At 32.1% G+C, this 17,392-nt stretch overlaps 1 protein-coding gene across 5 annotated transcripts in view; it reads left to right on the forward strand.

Moving 5' to 3' along the window:
- Window positions 1–17,392, forward strand: part of Galphao (G protein alpha o subunit) — a 197,213-nt gene that overhangs the window by 129,723 nt on the left and 50,098 nt on the right. The window lies entirely within an intron of this gene.

Raw genomic sequence — 17,392 nt, forward strand, 5'->3', positions numbered from 1 at the left:
GAAATAAATTTATTAAATTTAATTTAATTAAATATACATATAAATATAATATTTAAAAATAAATTAATATAAACTATAACAATAAGTATAAATTTATAATGTAAATTTATCTACAAAATATAAATATAATATAAAAGTAAATATATCTATAAAATATAAGTATTATATACATATATATATATATATATATATATATATATATATATATATATATATATATATATAAAACCATAAGCAAAAAACCTTGGTGCATTGCAAATCAAAATTATCTCTTCCATCTCTCCGTTATTACTTTTAATATTTTATCCGAAAGATCATTATAGAATGTATAATTGAAGGGTTTTAAATTTACTTTTTTTTAAACATTTGACAAAAATTTTGTTATATTATCTACATGGCAAAATCGCTGAATAAAATAAGACAGCTCAAAGGCCTACTGATAGTATAATAAAACAATTTTGTTAGAGTCTGCGGCACGAGATATTGTCTTACCTCTATAAAATCAGTCTCAAGTATAATAAAACAATTTTGTTAGAGTCTGCTTCACGAGATATTGTCTTGCCTCTATAAAATCAGTCTCAATTTCTGGGTGTACTGATTTATTCATAATTATATGTAAACAAAAATCATACTTAATTTCTTTTTTAAAAAGTTTTACTAAATAACCTGAGATGTACAGTACGGTACAACGTAAAACTTTGTTTGCTCTTATAGGAACATCTGGACTGAAGTTATAGAGTCAAGTAATTAACAGTAAAAATGAGCAGAAAGAAGGATACTGGCTGAATGAGTAGAAACTTTACCATTACCTTCTGGAGTTTGTTCAAATGTCGATGATACTTGCTTCGAACACCCTGGTTGTGGGCCTGGAACGATGGAAATATTCACTACAAATATAGTAAGACAGTTTAGAAATTAATGGTAATAATTATGAACAGAAATGTCACTGACTTCTTCAATTTACCTTCTATATAATTTTGATTTTAATCCACTCCCATTTGTACATATTCTGGGTTCGTAGTCTGTGACCGACACCCAATATATTCGGGTATACCGTAGGGCAGTGTTTTTGGCCCATTGTTAAATCTACCATATATAGCTGACCTATCCACCTCAAGAAACACTACTGTTGCAACATATGCTGGCGATACAGCGGTTTTATCATCACACGAGGATCTAATATCAGTCACAAGAAACCTCCAACTTCATCTTAACAAAGTCGAATTGTGGTTGAAAACGTGGTCTATCCAAGCAAATGAGACAAAATCTACCCATGTGACATTCACCCTTGACCTAAAAAGAACATGTCCCTCAGTAAAATTGAATAATCATGAACTCCCGCAAGCAGACAACGTTAAATATGTCGGAATGCATTTTGATCGACATTTGACATGTAAAAAACATATAGTGACAAAACGCAAACAGCTTGGGCTTAAACTAAACCAAATGTATTGGCTGATAGGGCGTAAATCTAAATTATCATCAGATAACAAGGTTTTGCTGTATAAGTCAATACTTAGAACCATTTGGACCTATGGTATTGAACTGTGGGGTACAACTAGCAAAACTAACATAGCTATCCTCCAGAGGTTCCAGAATAAAGTTCCGAGTCACCCTCGATGCCCCATATTACGTCTCCAACAAACTGATTCAGCGCGATGTCCCCTTAGAACCCATAACGAGTGTGATTCGGAGTATTAGTACGAAGTACTCTGAAAGACTATTAGTGCATCCCAATGCACTCGCCAAACAGTTAAATGTGCGCGATGACAGTGTAGTGCATAGGCTCAAACGCAAACTACCATACGAACTGAATAATAGACACTTATAGTGAGATTTATTAATCTCTAGAATAAGTTTGAATAGTCTTTAGAATAAGTTAGGATATACTTTAAAATAAGAGTAGTATCTAGAATAAGATTTAGATTATAAATTGTACAGCAGATCACTTACTGAAGTGTTCTTCTACATGTCAGGATAATTATATTATATAACCGAAATCATATAATAATACTTATTATATGATTTCTATTAGATTAATAAAAATAAATCACAAATTTTCACAATCACAAACAAAGAGAGAGTTCATGGTATACTGGATTTTGATCAACACGATCTTGAACTTCATGAAGATAACTTAATTATAGTTTGACAGTGAATACTACTGGGGTAGAGCGTTGCACGTTAAAAACGTTACGGGAAAACTCATTCCGAAACATAAAAATTGTGATGTCGTTACTGATGATACTAGCATTTTTGAACGTATCCTTAAAAATGTTAAAAAAACAGAACGTCTTAATGGTAACAAGGGAAGTTTCCTTCAAAATGTTTCCTTCCTTATTATGAAAATATACAAAATAAAAATCATTATATTATTAAAAACCGTTTAGGTTAAGACTTCACGATTGAAAATTTTCTCCCCCATTTGCATGTTTAGAAAGCATAATTATAACTCAAAATAATGAAAATAATGTAACAAACAAAAAAATTATCAGGCGTTTACTAAAGCATTACGTCACACACAGACGTCATTACATTTTTAACGTTTTGCCGCCAACTGGAAATTCCGAAATTTTTGCAGAAAATGAAAATTATTTTGCTTGAAGTAAATACGTATAAACATTGCCCTGATGCTCATCGGCTCATAGCCTAGCCCTCATAAATGTGCATTCCAAGGCCGCTGAAATGATAATATTAACATTGTTAGCGATACTCGACCTTAACGCTTTTTATCATCACCTGATTCAATAATGGCTTAAAATAAAATAAAGCACAATATCATGTTAAAATATTTTTGAAATTACACAACAAAATATTAAACCAAGTACTTTTAAATGAGGCAGTTTACATAATCGCATAAAGCTATTCCTTTGTTTTGTTGTTTTTCTTTAGTTTAAAAACTGCGTGACTCATTCCAGACTAATTGAGATCCATTTCTATTTCTTAATTTATCTAAATTACCCAGTGTCATTGTTTCACTGATTTCGTACAGTGTCTATTTGGACCGATAATTAGGATACATTACTTAACAAATATCTCCATTAGCTTTATTTACTTATTCCTTTATATAAATTATTTTCTATGAATAAATATACACAAATTTGATTTAATGTTAAAACAATATATAAGGAGGGAAAGAGACATTGAAAAATTTTTAAAATAACATTAAAAAAAAATTATTGAATAAAATGAAATAATAAAAATATAATTACTATATGTCGAGCCTTTCTATTTCAATAAGCATCATATTTAAATTAATTTAATCAATTAAGATGACCTCCGAGAACCATATACATAAACAAGACGAAAATCGTTTAGATCAAACGCAGCCAATATAGTTACAACCAAACGAAAAAGCCACCACCATATATGAAAGCAGTGAAATTGTCTTAACATTTTCCAAATTTGATCAGCAATGATCCCTACTTCAATTTTTGCAACTATTCTTCATACAAAAACCTCATTAATGAATTGACTACTTCCAGCTTTCGGTTAACATATTGTACATTTACTAGCCTAAATCGAATGGATGATGGTACTGTTAAGTTGTAAAAAATCTCCAGTCAATACATCATTATTTTTACAAAACAATAATTTATTTACCTATACTCTTAAATAAAAATGTGTTTTCTTTTCCTTGTTTGTCATTACATCATTAAATTGTGGTTGATAGTTTTATATTTTTTTTATTTGATACAGATCTACTTTTGTTAGCATATTTAATTATTTCATAGTATCACTCTCCACTTGTTCAGTTTCTTGAATCATAGTCCTTGCATCCTAGCAAAATCCTGTCTAATTTGTTCTTCTCTGAATATCTGGATTTCATATTTCTCAGGCTATAACTCTCAGCAAATTCTAGCTACATCTGACCTATAAAATATAAATGAATCATTGCTAAAATATGTTATGTTTAAAATAAATATCTAATTATTGACAGTTACTACAAGTTTTGCTACTACTCTTAATGGACAAACCTTAAATGGTTAAAGCATTAACCAACACAACAAGAATCATTTTTTGTTATCATTAAATTTTGGCATATATTGATAGCTGTTCGATGTCACTGATAATGATATGTTGACAAATTTGGCAGCTAACATTCCCACTATAAACGAAATTGATGCTGTTAGGATTTTATAACTTTTAAAAATTTAACTTTACATTCTGCACTTACTTTTGTTCTTACATATTTTAAAACCAATGTATATTAAACTACCAAGAATAACATAACTATTTAATTATTACTCCTATAGAATTATTAATGTAACTCAGAATCTAAATATTCTAGATTAATTTGTTGTTTTCACCTGATCGACCGTGTAATAATTGGTCGTTTTATTTTGAGTCGTTTGTCTTGAAAAAATCGTATTTAATATTCATTAAACACGTTTTTTTATCATTAATGATTCAATGTTTGTATTTGGTGATTCATGGTTAACGATAACCAACTAAAATATATATTTAAATTTGTTATTTGATAATATATATTTATACAGTCAATAACCAATTATAAAGATAATGATCGTTATCAGTTGCAGCTGTTAATAAAATGTATAAATGTCCGCTTTTATAATGTATACTGATGGTATATTAGAACTAACCTTGGTATTTTCATTTAGGAACAATTCGTTAATAAAAAATCGGTTCGAAAGTAACATAATTATTAGTGGAAATTTACAATAGAGTATGGAAAGAAGAATAAATCCCACAAGTTTGGTAAAGAGCACTTATTGCATCCCAGTGCATAAATAAAAGAAACTGTAATAATTCTAGACTATTAGATATCATTACTCTATTTTACACAGCCATGAAGATAGACGAGATACAGAAAACCTTCTAAAATCAGTAGTAGATAAGTAGCTAACAGAATTCCATAGCAGATTCCGTTATCCAATTTGAAGGTGTAAAGATATAATAACTAAATGTATTTAAGCATCTGGGTATAGAAGTAGAACGCAGGAATCAGGAGATGAAAATGGACGCAATCATTCCGTGAACTGTGAATTTGTACTTCGTTGGTCAACTGAAAAGGGTGATACACGGATTATAGCGACCCTCCAACTTTTCGAAACCATTTTTGTAGTACTATTTGTCCTTTGCTTCAAAATAGGCCTCAGTTTCGGTGATCACCTCTTCATTCGACGAAAATGTCTTCCCAGTGAGCACTCATTTGAGGTCTGAGAACAGGAAATAGTCGCTGGCGGGGCAGATCTGGAGAATACGGTGATGAGGTAGCAATTCGAAGCCCAATTCATGGATTTTTGCCATCGTTTTCACTGACTTGTGACACGGTCTTGCCGAAGCAGCACTTTCTTTTTTTTTTCAAATGCTGCCTTTTTCGGTGATTTCGTCATTCAAACGGTCCAATAACGCTATGTAATAGTCGTTGTTGATGGTCCTTCTTTTTCAAGGTAGTCAATGAAAATTATTCCATGCGCATCCCAAAATACAGACACCATAACCTTGCCAGCCGACTGTTGCGTTTTTCCACGCTTTGGAGCGGATTCATCGTGTGCAGTCTACGCGGATGAGCGTCGATTGGACTTCGGAGTGAAATGATGGAACCATGTTTCAACCATTGCCACATATCTACGCTAAAACTCGGGTTTATTACGCTTGATCATCTTCAAACACTGCTCCAAATCATCAACTCGTTGTTTTTAGTTTTTGCTTCGACTGTATTTTTTCCCTTCAAAAATCAATATTTTATCAACACGTGAAATTCCTTTTTATCCATTTTTTCCACAATAACGAAAGTTGCTTCACTCAAAATGCTATAATTCTCAAACTAATGATCCGACAGCTGTCAAATTTGCACACCCATCTTTTGAGGGTAGGGCTAACTAAAAAACATGGATTTAATTCTAGTAGCGCCATCAATGTGTCAGGCCGGGGACTTTTCAATTGACCTGTTAAGTAACAAATTTATATATAAAAAATAAATATCAAGCAAAGCTGAATTGAAGTATAAAAGCCATTTACAAACTAAGCAAAATTTTCGGATGTGAAATGTGGGTATTGTTACGATATTGAAGAAAGATAAAACTAAAATGCAAACTGCAGAAATGAAATAACTTAGAAGAGTATAGGATGTAACAAAAAAGGACGGGATGAGTAGCAAAGAAATGAGAGAAAACCTTAATATTAAATCAGTGGAAGAAGACACCGAAAGGAAATAACTTAGTTGGTAAGACGCAAGGTAAAGATAATATGGGAAGCAAAGAGTCTAGGTAGTAAGGAAGAGAGGAGAAAAATCAGCAGGCGACCTAAATCAACCTGCGGTGAGAAATATTGCAGAAGAGAGGCAACCCCGCGACCGAAGCAAGAAAGTCTTACTGAAAGGATACAGAAAGAAGAAATGGAAGGAACTTATACATGGGGAAAGAAAGAATAATATTTTCAGAAAAAAAAACAGAACAGAAAAAGTACTTAGCAAAAACATTAGAGGTTACTCAAAAGCCATTTCCAAAATATTTCAAAAGGGCCATCATATGAATTAAAGCTTTGAAATGTTGAACAACGTTTTCTCACAAACTAGAATGTACTTCAGCGGCTGGAAATGTTTTCTTCAGCCGCGAAAATAGTGGGTGATTCGTCAGGCACATGTCCACATCAACGACAAAACCGAATATTCATGCCGCGAATATTGTTGTGTGTATACAATGAAACCAACTCATCATAATGTACTGCAAGTTGATAAAAACGGGAGAAACCATTATAGGGGCACACTAACGAACTGAACTTGTGTGTTTGACAGCCGCTAGTATAGGTTCAAACTTATATTGACACGCTAAAATGAGACATTCTACCTCATCCACCATTTTCCAGATATTTTTCTTCAGATTATCACCGATTCCGACCAATGACATCAATAATTGGGTTTGCTTGTTAGCCGGTCACAGCTGTCAATAATAATGGATATTATTTCCCCGCACAAATATGTAACATTTTTGTATAATTAAGCTTTAATACAAATGTTTTTCAATTTTAAGAAAACTAACTGATTATACGAGGACACTTTGATAAGTGAGCGACTTTTTGAATTACTTTCGCAGTTACTTTAATTGAATCACTGCTGCCCTCATTTGCTTTCTGCCATCTATCAATAGACTACTGTGAAATTTTATCAGACTACGTCATTTAATTTGTGTTTGTCAGTCATTGACGGTAAACAGCCTTTAGAATTTTAACAAAAATGGAAAAAACTGATTCGTGTACTAAAACCATCGCCAAAACCAAGGGAATACTTGTTAAATACTATGACACCATGACAGAAATGCATAAATTGGGCTATGAACTGCTACTTCATCCAGCATATTTTCTAGATTTATCCCCCTGTGACTTTTGAGATTTAATGTATGTATATTGAACGCATATTGAACTTAATGTATTGAGTTAAAAGGAAGAAGAAGGAGATTTTGAGAACTAAAACGCTTTTTTGTTGAAGAAAAATTCATTCATTATGTGACCAACTTATTAAACTACCCTCATATCTAATTGATATAATAATACTTTCTTGATTTTATGGTATGTTTTTAAAAATTGTATTTTTTTGTGTGGGTTATCTTAACACCAGTTAAATCCTATATTATTCAACAGTGTATGAAGGTACATCCCCCCAAATAGCTGCATATTTTGGCTTTTTATGAATATTTTCTAGAACAATTTTCTTTGAAGTAATTGTATTATGTTTATGTGTGTTATATTATATAAATTATGTTTCGATTGAAAAACTTCTTAGTGTTTTTATACATTTAGTGTATATGATCTCTGTTACAATTAATATCAAGCTGATCTTGATTCATCACCTGTTTCGCATAAAGACGGTTTCTTTTTAGTGAATTTAAGGTTCAATTGTTTTTTATTTTTTGAGACGTTTTAGTGACCGTGCCCGTATTCAGTACAGCTGCAACGCGCAACAATTATTTTCAATAAAAACCTGGGCCATTTGAAATGTATTAAAACAAAGCGTTAAAACAAAGTTTGCCGGTTTTATAACCAGTAGGCACAAATTGATGACATGCCTCACTAGTGTTTATTTGAATTGACTATATTAGTTTTTATTCAAATATTTCTACTTGGTCCAATTCCTCTATCTATAACAGGAAATTATCACAGTAAATTCTATAACACATTTGTACATATTGTGTTAAATACTTCCCGGTATATTCCTTGACGCATTTAACGGATCTTTAACATATCCAGAATTGGGTTTAATTAACATCGGAGAAGACTCCATTAAGTGTCGATAAACATCGATATATTTTCAGGAAATCCCGGATTTCGGGCCGAAATTGAAAGCCCTCTCGGGCGAACAAGGTCGAGCAGCTGTATTGATTTTGTCAACAAGTTGTCCCCACCCTCCGGAGACGCGTCGGCGTTGCCGCGTCAATCCCGATTCGGAAAAGTTCGTCGTCGTCCACCCGCCAAATTTTCATGAATTACGAATGGCCGGTCGAGCTAATAGCGATCTGGAAAATCCCCATAAATATTCATCCTCCGCTCTTCCTATTAGTATGAGATATGCCCAAATAGAAAAGTTCGGTTAAATATCAACGAAACGGTCGTTTGTTTTCGTCCGAAGCTATGTTGCCATTATATTATTAATCGAATATGGAAAGGGGTTCGGTCACTTGGGCTTATCTGGTATTAATAATGTGTTTGCTTAATTAATAACGATTTGGGGATAGGCTAGTTCCTTTTAAGAGAGTTTAATGAAGTACGTTCTGTTAAATAAATACCGTGAATTGATCAATAAAACATAATATGTTTGTTATTTATCTGAATAAACAATTCGACAACAAATTCCTAAGTGTGTATTGGTTAACAGGTCGCCACTCCTACTTGAGCAATGAGAGCAAAAGTGATGGTATAAAAAACCATTATCAAGCCAATTTGGACAACTATGGCCGCAGCAAGCAACAGCAATGTTGAATTATTAGAAAGATTCCGAGCCAAAGCTTTAATGCTCACTATTCTTCATAGTATAACCCAAAGGTATATATTATTCTTCTAAAAGCAATGCCTGGAAGTTCCTTTAGGCCCCTTCGATACTTTTCAGACTAATAATTTCCTCTGAAATAATTGCCTTAAATTTTGTTTATATTGAAATAACTACTCACTATTTTTATACATTTCACATATTTGATCTCTGATAGATATTTTCTATGAATAGTAAATCATAAACATAAACTACATCCATGCCCCAGCAGGATTCGAACCCGCGATTATCGGAACAGTAGGAGGACCGTCCTGTCGCCTTGACCACTGCGCCAACGAAGCCGGTAAAAAAATATTTTAATTCACTTCAGAACTATTTTATTTTTAGTTTAAATTCGTGACGAAGTTGTCGTGGACACACTATAACAATCATAAATGTCTTTCTTATTAACTGCAAGTAACTTTAGGGTAAATAGATATGGCTCGGTGAATGGAGGTAAAACGAAATGAAACAGTGGTGTTTACATTAAGTGACCGTTATTTATTGGCAAGATAAAAAATTTAAAAAATACAAAATAGATAAAACGGATGGCAGCGGTGTTACCTGGAGACGAGTCTTGGGCAGTCGATGGTGGCACGTCTAAACCAAACGATAGTAGGTTACTGAATGATCGAAATATCCTTCAATAATATCCCAGATAAACGTCTCGGGGTTGCCAGCTATTAGTGATCGTGTTATAGTTGTCGCTGCTGGCACCCCGCCCGTGATCAACATCTGGGATTATATTTCTGGGTACTTTGTTGGCCGTTCTTCCACGATGTAAAATTCGACATGCCTCAAGGTCGCTACATTACTATAATTATTAACGTGGTCAATTTATTTTTGTAGTAGATCTGTATCATTTACAAAAAAACATGTATCATTACATTATAATGAATATAACTTAGTTTACTATACTATTGAAATTGATTGAAACTCAGTCACAAAACATTAAAAAATCTCCAGATAAATGACATTTAAAACAGTAAAAGGTAGGATAAGAAATGGAAAGTAACGACATTACAGAACTAAAATTAACCAAATACTTTTGTAAGATACAACAAAATTCTAATATAAACAAAATAATTGAACAAAAATATTTTCAAATATAATTTATTTTAACATTATAGTACATCTAAAAACTACAGTTAATTATACAGCCACAGTAGCTTATAGGTTAGAGTTATTATTACTATTGCTTTCAAAATGTGTTTCAAGAATTTTGCATATTCGTATGGCTCTTTCCTTTACGTCTTCGAACTAATCAGACAGCATTGTGCCTCTTTTTAACTAGAAAAATGTTGTCTGATTCTGAAACGAAGTTAGAAAATATACAAAAAAAATGTGTATGGACTATATGTTTACTCTATGCACTATACTCACACAAGCTAAACGACATATGACATTTATGCATGTAAGTAAAAATGATAGTTGTGTCAGTTTAGCGTCAAAAACAATTTTCACAATTTAAAAGGGCGTTTCAAATGAGTTCCTGGAACCATTTTGATATAATGTATATTAGGCACAACGTTTTGCAAATGTTTAGATGTATTTTGAATACATTTTCTCAATGAATTATTAGTATTAAGATATTGAATAGGTGGTGCCAGTTTTTGCGAATATTAATCGACTTTTTAATATGTCATTGAACTTATTAATCATCGCCTGTCAGTTAATTTTCTTATGTTTTCGAATTAAGAGTTTCGTCAAGTATTTTCATAACAATCGGAAGAAGCAATGCCTTGTGAATACAACAGAATATAGATAGGACTTCCTGTTTTAAAGTTTTAAAAGTTGTTTTTTATGAATTCTGTAACACGCTTGGATCATTAATATATTTATCTCTAAATGTGTATGTCACTTTGCCGAAGAGTAAACAATATAGATTATTTATGCTCTAAATGGGTCATGTTATTTCACAGGGAATACAACATATATATATATATATATATATATATATATATATATATATATATATATATATATATATATATATATATATATATAAATTCATTTGAATTAAACAAAATTCACTGAAACATGTTTGATTGATTAATATTATTGGTTTAAAATCTGTCCAATAGAGACAATCAACACAGACTAAGAAATATTAACAGAAACTGAGAGGTAATAATCCATTAGCAATTCATATGTTTAGAATTCAAAAATAAAAAATCCATATCCAGAATTACACATTCAATGTCGAACCAAAACAAATACCTAAACAAACAAATAAATAATTAAATAAGCAAATAAAATTTATCTTAAAATGAAAATGTGAATAAGATAAAACAACACTTTAAAATAAAGATCAATATCCTTAAGGAAATTTAATAATTTGGCCAGATAATGAGGCAAAAGCTCTCAGTAATAAACCATGACTTCTGATAATTGATAAGATTCTGTATTTCGTTAAAATATGGGAGACTGACATTGGTTCTTCAAAAGTGGAACACAGAGGTCGCTCAGATCGATCTGTTAGGAAGGAATGGGTAAATTGGCAGTGACCAATGAGCAGCATATTTAATTTCAATCGTAAATATCGTAAAACATGTTGTACAAACTATTGTAGGTATGTTATTTTCGTTAACTTCACACACACAGTCCTAGTATCAGCTATCCTGTTAACTAACAGTGAGACATATTCTAAAGACTTTTCATTAAGGTCGTTAATCCCTCACGCAAAGCCTGTTTCATTCTATTTCGACATTGACCTATCTGTATTAAAAAAACCATATATATATATATATATATATATATATATATATATATATATATATATATATATATATATATATATATATATATATATATATATTAAACAACAATATAAATTCATAAAATGACCATAAAACACAAAAAGCCCATTAATAATGTAAAGTTGATTAGCCGGGTACAACAATAAATCAAGTAAGCTTTGATTGGCGATGCGATGTCAAAATCGAGTAAGCTCCGACATCGAATGTTATTCGCCGGGTAATAAAGTGCGCGTGTTTTGTTATTTCTCTGTGTGCGCAAAAACTCTCCTATCGTACGCATCGCTGCCAAATCTATTGATTTTCCGGGATATTCCCAGAATGTCGTTCATAGATGACTCGATTCAAAAGGGAAATTTCAATTTGTGTTCGGTTGATGTTGTTAACTCGTTGGGCGAACTGGTATAGCTAATTAAAGGTGTTTACTATGTTGCCACGCCCTTATTCTAAACACAGGATAGTCAAATAATTAGTATTGATTATTATCAACTAAACTAGTACAAAGGATGACTTGTTTTATAGTTTTACAAAGGGTAACGGTCATAAAAACTTTTTTAATGTTGAAGAACAATATTTAAAAAGACTTATACCTTGATAATTTTTACTGTTTACTACCGTCTTTTTTGAGTATAGGAATAATTATTATCTTTTTAAATTGCTGATGGCGTTGCTAAACCCTGTGGTAGAACATTATTATCATTCGAAACGCTGATTATGAGACTACTAAGCTTCCATCTGCTTTTAAAATGTTGTTCGAATGAATTGCTATCAATTGTCGGAAAAGTATTTATGAATATCACAAGGAGACAAGCCGAGAAGAGCAAACGGGATTTAGATCTAATCCAGGTTGTTTAAAATTAAATCATAACATAAACATGATATATTCGATGTGGAAAGCGTCCGATTGTCGTTCTTTTTGATTTTCGCTCTAATTTCTACTGTATAACGCAAGCAAGTCCCGGGAGGAATAAAGAAAGGTTTTTTCGTTCAAAATTGGCTTTATTCATCAACGTAATTTCCATCAAAAGCCACACCATCATTCCAATGCCGGTCTAACATTTCAATACCACTTTTGTAGAACGATTTTTACCCTTTGCCTCAAAATGGGCCTGTCACCAGTTGCTGTCCACTCAGATGATCGTTTCGACTCCGGAGTGAAGTTATGCTTCCATGTTTCATCCATTGTGACATATCGACGCAAAAAGTCCGGTTAATTATGTTTAAATATGACCAAAGACTGATCAGAATCATCAAGACCTTCATGTTTTTGGTCAACAGTGTGTGAGCAAACATGGCACAGACAACAGCATTTTCTCATCTGTGAAATGCCCATCCAATATAAAACCAACGCGTTCTTTTGATATCTTTACGATGTTAACAACTTCACTTTTCGATCATTCAAAACAATTTTGCGGACATTTTTGATGTTTTCTGGTATTACCACCTCATGGTTGTCCACTGAGTTCTGAATCATCGCTGTCTCTACGACTACTTTTGATGTCAGCAGACCAACATTTTATTAAAGCAGAGTCCTCACAACATTTTTCAAGTCATTGTTTCGCTAGAACGGTATTTTTCCCATCAAGAAACAGTGTAAAATTAAAACACAAAATTGTTTTTGATTCATTGTTTTGAAAATAGCAAAAGTGACTCTTAGCCCAATAGCTCACAAACTTTTATATAATTTTAACAGCTTTCTTTTGAAGATTAGTACTAGCTGAAAAAGCGGCGAATGCAATAAAACTGGCGCCATCTATGGCATATTCAGGCAGCTTAGGAGCTGGATATGTTTCCCTAAAGCTTATTAAACTTCTTCAGGTATCTTACGATGGTTCAATTAGCTGTTTTTGCGAAGGATATGCTGTTTTGTTTTCAAAATAGTATTGAATTGAATTATAAACTAAATTTAATCACTCTCTAATGCATTTACCATATCTGCAAAAAAGTTAATATTCCTTCTCTTCTCGTACAATCTATGCACACAGGTATAATGCAGTTATCTTGTATTAATTACTATACTTCTTGATCTGCATGTCTGCTGAAATAATTATTTTCCACACCCCAGGTTAATTTGATTGGATTGAATATGCAGTGCTAGAGAGGAAGACTTTTTCGGCCATTTGATTTACCATGTTTTTTAATTTAATTTTTAATGTTTTTAATTAAGTCTGATCAAATTAACAAATTATTAATTAATCATTTCACTTATATTTACGAAGTAGTAATTTGAAATAGTTCACCCTTTAGTATGGTTTCTTTAAGAATGAATGAATGTATTGTAAGCCACTGTCTTTGTTCTTGCAGATTGCAGTTGTTGGGATCTCTTCCACGAGTTTGCGGTGTATTTTCCATAACAATACATAACAAATACATTTTATGGTTCAATTCTCCATGATAGTCGCTCTTTAACTTGGAAGAAACCAGTTAACTTTGCGCCAGGAGTAAAACCATTCCTGTTTTTAGCACGAAGAACAATATACCTGCAATGAATTATTAATAAATATTATGACCAACAAAACCTAATTAAATGTTATTCTAACGTTTACCTTATTGCATCAACTTTTGTTGATTTTAGGCTATGTATTTAATTCGTGTTTCATTTTGAAATATCAATGTCTCATCTAAATACACAAATCGGAATAACAAGTCTTCCTTGATTTTATTATATGCGCTTAAAAGTTGTATTTTTTAAAAGCAATTCCTGAAAGTTTCACTAGACCTCTTCGTGGCTTATCTTTACGCCATTTAAATCCTCTATTTCCTAACTCTGAAGAGATTTTTTTAGGGATACCTTCCAAACCAACAGTATTTTTGGTAAATGATGTTTTTATTAAAAAAACTATTCACTGCTTTTATACATTTCATAAATCTCATCTCTGACAGAGCTAACATCAAGGTGATCTTGATTCGTCACCCATTTCGTACAAATAAATTTTCTACGCTAAAAAGATTTCCTGCTAAAAGCGCAGCAAGTTAGTATTTAACTGTATCAATACCTCTCTAACGCTTTTTACTGGCAAGAGTAATGAACTGTTGAAAGTAACTGATTAGAGACCCAATCTGTTTTTCATCTTCACTATCTAAGGGCCTCGGAATTTTCAATTATATTAATAATACGTAGCGATTTGATATTTATCAAAACAACGTTTGCCGTCTTATGACTTGTAATTGTTGCTGAAACAGGTTTATGTAATTATTCACTAATATTTTGACGAATTTTGCAGACGTTTGACAACAAGACGAATTTTGTTAGCTGATTCGGTTACGTGTTCGATTATATGAAACAGCATTGTATCTCTTTTTAAATATAAAAAATGAGAAAAAAATATTCTCCGATTCTATAACAAATTTACAAACCGCAATAGGCAATACACTAAACATCTTGATGACGTGAGTTCACTGTTATTTCGAATAATATATATCGAAATTGTGTAGTTAAGCTGTGGGTATGTAGTAAAAAACAGCCTCATTTAATACTCAAAACTTGGGAAGTCACCAAACGAAATAAAAGCCTATAGACCTATGTCACTGCTGCCAGTAGTATCTAAGGTTTTTGAAAAACTCCTGTTGAAAAGAATAAAACCGATCATAGAAAGAAAAAACCTAATACCAACACAGCAGTTTGGGTTTATTAACAAGCATTCAATAATTGACCAGGTTTATAGAATAACAGATGCTATTGAAAAAGCCTACGAAAGTAAAAAAGTATGCTCAGCTATATCCTTAGATGTAACGCAAGCCTTCGATAAGGTTTGGCGTGAAGGCCTTGTTCATAAACTACAGAAAATGTTACCAAGACAACACACCGAACTATTAAAATCGTATTTTACAACCAGAATGTTTAGAATCAAACTAAAAGAAGCCAAAGCAGGTGTACCACATGGAAGAGTACTGGGACCAATGCTTTATCAACTCTACACTTGTGACATACCACACAATGGACAATATTACGATGGCTACATTTGCTGATGGTACTGCGATTATATAGCTGTCGGAGACAATAGTGAACAAGCCTCACGAAAATTACAACAGGCGAGTGACAATATAAAAAATTGGACACAAGCTTGGAAGATAAAAATTAATGAAAGTAAATATGTGCATGTGCAGTTCACCTATAAACAGACCTTACAATCACCAATAACATTAAATAATACTATCATTCCATATAGCAACAACGCTAAATATCTCGGAATGAATCTTGATGCAAAACTACGCTGGAAGGAACTTATAAAGAGTAAAAGAAAAGAACTGGAATTGAAAGATAGGAAAATGTACTGGCTAATTGGAAAAAAATCACAATTATCAGTACATAATAAATTGCTATTATATAAGCAAATACTGAAACCTATATGGACATACGGAGTTCAATTATGGGGATGTTCTGCGAAGAAAACAAAGTCCTGAGAGTTATTGTGGGCGCACCCAAATACTATAGGACTGATTACCTACATCGAGACCTTCAGATACCCACAGTCAGTCAAGAACTCAAGAGAATTGAAGGGGTCATGGGGAAAGACTCCGTTCTCATACGAATATTGAAATATTGCAACTTTTGGATACCACCAGAACAGGACTCAGAATCAAACCATCTGATCTTGTGTAGTGTTGTGTAGTGAGGTGCATATATTAAAAAATTCAGCAGTGACATGTACAAACATTATTTCACCAGAGACTGCGATAGGGCTGATAGTTCCTCCTAGTTATATACCTAGATTTAGTTTATCATAAAGACAAATTGTAGGTTAGTCGGATACGCCTAGTAGCAATGTAATAATTAAATAATAAAAAAAATTAACACACAATACATTTGATAAAGTATACTATAACGAAATAAAATCTACTAAAATGGACTTTGGAAATGTGGACAATGGACTATAGACTGGAAAGACGCTGAAAATGGTACGATGGAATATTTCATTATATAGACTATTTTTCCCAACCACACAATATATTATTTCATATATGTATAAGAAAACTGGAGAAAATGCTTTTTTTATTTTTTAAATGAAATTCATTGTCTTTAGTATCCAATATTAAATATTAATTATTAATATAAAAGGCATATAAAAAATGGTCTTTTTTGCGTATATACTCCGGTCATTATACTTTCTATGAAAATTTTATTGGAAGCTTTTTCTCGCAAAACTTGACGCTATCTTAACGACATCTCTCGTTAATGGCTTAAGTTTTACCCGTTAATACAAAAAATAGCCTGTTCTTTGTCGCCACTCTCTTAGAAAATCAATAAAATTAATATACAACAAAAAGTACACCAACCTGTACAATATTTATGCAATATTACATTGTAAATCCCTTATAAAATATTACCGTGCCATAAAATGTTATTATTTACTGCCTCCCAGTGTTCTCTGAAAGTATTTAGGGGCTATTGACACAAACTCGAAGCACCATATAAAAAGCAAGGAACGAGCTTTTTTACTGTGCTGAATAATCTTACTACACTTTGCATTTTATTCAGTTTACATGAGTAATATATTTTGCTTTCAAAATTGGTCAGAACATTTACAAATATAACCATAAAGGCTTATTATTTTGACAATATACTTATTTTATGCTTATTTTACACAATTATTTATTTTTAAGCCTCAGACTTAGCGCCTCAGGCAGAATCAGCGAATATCATTATCTATCT

The sequence above is a fragment of the Rhynchophorus ferrugineus genome, unplaced genomic scaffold (genome assembly GCF_030347505.1).
Source record: "Rhynchophorus ferrugineus isolate W39M unplaced genomic scaffold, kcgeb_rfMv2 rfM8, whole genome shotgun sequence".
Classification (NCBI taxonomy): domain Eukaryota; kingdom Metazoa; phylum Arthropoda; class Insecta; order Coleoptera; family Curculionidae; genus Rhynchophorus; species Rhynchophorus ferrugineus.